Consider the following 4,146-nt stretch of genomic DNA (forward strand, 5'->3'; position numbering starts at 1 on the left):
TGTGTGTTGGAATAGCTTTAAGAAGCGTCAATTACATAGAAGTCTACTCGGAGATATTTTCTCCTATATAGGTCCACCCAAGGATTAAAATATCAGTATCGATGTATCTATCGGTACTTTGAAAAAAGGGAAAAAGCCCTAATGCACAAATAATACCTTTTCCTAGCCCAAACCAATCAAAAACAGATTACACAGCCCAAACCAATGTTTCTTAGTAAAAATACAGTTATACCCCAGCCTTAATAACCGCTTCCAACCCTCTCCCACTGAACCCACTCCGAATTCAATTCCTTCTCAACAGTTCTCACCACTTCACTCCATCGACGCCGCTTCGCTACTTCAATCCATCGACGCCGCTGCCTCACTCCTCACTCCATCAAGACCTCAGCACCCATCTCCGCGCGCCGCTTCAGTACATCACCACCGCTGCTTCAGTACTTCACCGCTGCTGCTTCACTCCATCGCCACCACTACATCGCGCTAAATTCTTCTTTTTCAGGTGAAAAGAAACCCTAGCATAAATCTGTGTTTGTACCCCCAATAATGTTGTTTGGATTCATATTTCTCTGTTTCAATGTGTTTTTTATGCTATGGAAACTTTACTACCCCTAGTAAAGTATGTTTTAGGGTGCAGAATAACAAAATATGATGCTCTGCAAACTTTACTGCCCCCAGTAAAGTATGTTTTAGGGTGCAGAACAACAAAATCTGATGCTTTGGAAACTTTACTACCCCTAGTAAAGTATGTTCTAGGGTGCAGAACAACAAAAACTGAGGTTCTGGAAACATTACTACCTCTAGTAATGTATGTGTTAGGCTGCATAATAACTAAATCTGATGATTTCAAACATTACTACCTCCAGTAAAGTTTACTACGGGTTGTAAAATGTTATTTATATCTGTCGGTTGATCTAAGGTTAATCATATTTGTTTTTTAAATGCAGAAGGATGTGATAGAGCATGAAACAATGTTGGAACTACACAAACTAAATGGAGGAACAACTGGAGACTTCAAAAGTGGTTATGAACTCCGTATGGAGGAAAACTTCTATAACCCGTTTTGGACCCTGTTTGGAAAGCACATGGTCTTCATTCCGTTACATCACGGGTCCAGCCTTCACTACACTTTGCTGCTGATTGACAACATCAAGAAACGTTTTTATCACATGAACTCTTCGCTGCCAACACCGTACAAAGAAAAAGACAACTTTCACTTCAAAAATGCAAAAGCAGTGATGAGTAAACAATCAAAACATTTTTATTAAAAAAAAATGCAAAGCATTCAATTGTTAAGGTTAACTATTGTTTAAAAATTGTTTTGTTGCTTAATATACAGGTGAAGCACATCGGGAAATTTATCAAACGTATACATTATACAACTATGTTTTCTTTGAGCCAAGACCTTGACCAAAATGAATACAGGGAAAATTACGCGATTGATTACGCACACGAGGACAGTCAAGACAGAAAACCTAGCAACATAGTGAAAATGACAGAGGACGAAAAGGTGACAAGACGTTTGATTATTGATCATAACATCCATCACAAACCATACAAACTGACCGAAGACCACACATGCCCCCAACAAAATGTATCATCTAAGTACATGAATATTCTTCTTGTACATGTATCATTGTTTGTTAGGGTTGATAACTACATAACCAGATGCTTTGAGAGTTTACTACCCCTGGTAAATGTTTTTTGTTAGGGGGGGGGGGGGTAGAACAACATAAATGAGGGGGTAGTAATGTACATTAATACCTAGTAAAGTAATGGTTTAATACCTAGGTGGACATATATCACAACTAAGACTGAGATTCAATTTTAAGTTCTATTTTGAAACTTTCATGTAAATTTAAGGGAATTTAATACCCAGTAAAGTAATGGTTTACTACCATCAGCAATGTGTTTTTTTTATGCTTTGGAAACTTTACTGCCCCCAGTAGTAAAGTATGTGTTAGGGTGCAGAACAACAAAATCTGATACTTTGGAAACATTACTACCCCTAGTAAAGTATGTTCTAGGGTGCAGAACAACAAAAACTGAGGTTCTTGAAACTTTACTACCTAAAGTATGTGTTAGGCTGCATAACAAGTAAATCTGACGACTTGAAAACATTACTACCCCCAGTAAAGTTTATTACTGGGTGCAGAACAACATTACTACCCCCTTAGTTGTGTTTTTTTATGCTCTGGAAACATTACTACCCTTAGTAAAGTATGTTATAGGATGCAGAACAACAAAAACTAAGGTTCTGGAAAATTTTACTACCCCTAGTAAAGTATGTGTTAGGCTGCAGAACAAGTAAATCTGACGACTTAAAAACATTACTAACTCCAGAAAAGTTTATTACTTGAGAGGGAAGAACATAAAAAAATAAATAAATAAATAAAAAGATCATGCGTAAAGTTACTGATCTTTAGAACTTTAATGCTTGGGACAGATGAACATAATAATATTGTCAAGAGAACTCCACAATAATGAACGTCACAAAAATCTTCAATAAAAATCCTTACAATAGAGAAAAATCTGAATATAGTTCAAAAAACATCCAAAAAACAACAAATTCCAAACATCCACTAACAACCAGAAGGATGTACAAGAAACTACAGCAACATATTCAAAGGTTCCGTACAGCTCTTCTTGTTATGATGGCCCATCTTATTACAACGACCGCATCGAATCAGCTTCTTCTCACCAGCAGATGCTATCCTCTTTGATTTAGGCCTCCCAACCAGCCTTTTTATAACATGAGGTAGTATAAAGTCCTCAGTGGAAGAACAAGAGGCATCCACGTTACTCAGAGGTGCAATAGGAAAGCTATAACACATCCTATAGTATTCAGCAGTAAAATAAGGATCAATGAAATCATACACATCAAATATTGCATCTTGTGTAGCAGCAAGTGCATAAGCGCATGGGAAGCAATTAATCTACCATTTCACACATGAACAAGTACGAGTAGAGAGGTCCACTAAATAGGAGTACTTATCATTCCTAACCTCATAAACATTTTCATGGGAAGCAATCACCTTGAACACACGAGACCTATCAAGCTGCTCTTTTAGCCTCTTTTCCATTTTAGGAGTAAGCTTGGTAGTCCAAGATTTCGACTCAACACTCCTTTCTGACATCATCTTCATTTCTTTCATTCTTGTTTGATCTAACATAGCGAAAGGGGGCAGTGAACGCTCAGCAACAATCTAGTTATTAAAGGATTCAGCAATACCATTTGCCATAATCCCATACCGACAACCTTTAAAAAAAGCACGGCACCAATGTTCCAATGGAATCTCCCTTATGAATTCATCAATATTAGCAACACCACCCTCATCTCTCAAATTTTTTAAATGAAAGTAGAAAGACTTCTCAGTCGATGCATAAGCCACTTTAAAGAATTTTTGTAACACATCAGCAACAACAATTTCCCCTCCTTTGTTCTTCTACTTTCGACTAAGGTTGTATCGCAAATGATGATAACAGATGAGGATTACCAGGAAAAATGAGATCAAATAATGAATGTGATAATCCTTCCTTGCGGTTCCAACAAAGCCTTTAAGTGCTTGAAGAAAAACAACCAGTTTTCTTCAGTCTCTGAATCACAAAAACACAAGGCTAAAGGGAAGAAACCTGCACAATAAAAAAACAAACAAACAATTACTAGGGGTAGTAAAATAAACAGCAACGTGCCGCTGCACCGCTAACGGGAGCGTTCCACTCCAAAATGAAAGTCTAACAAACCATAAAACTATAAGAAAACATATTCAAATCAGAAGAATGAAGATTTCAAAAATTACTGGGGGGGGGGGGGTAGTAAAATATATAGCGGCAAAAAAATACAATTGATTACCCCAAGTAAGCTTCTACTGGGGGTAGTAAACCTGCAAAACAGTATCTCCAAAGGCTATTATACACATTAAAACAGTGAAAAATCAACTTAGATGCGAAATAATAAAGTTTACTAGGGGTAGTAACGTTTAAAATAGAGATTACTACCCTAGTAATCTTCTACTGGGTGTAATAAACTTGCAAAACAATATCCCCAAATGCCGTAATACACATTAAAACGTGTTTCTGCACAGCTAATGGGAGCGTTCCTTTCCAAAACTAAAGACTAACAAAAAAAAAAAAATCAGAAGCATGAAG

Source organism: Fragaria vesca, linkage group LG2 (assembly GCF_000184155.1).
Source record: "Fragaria vesca subsp. vesca linkage group LG2, FraVesHawaii_1.0, whole genome shotgun sequence".
NCBI lineage: Eukaryota > Viridiplantae > Streptophyta > Magnoliopsida > Rosales > Rosaceae > Fragaria > Fragaria vesca.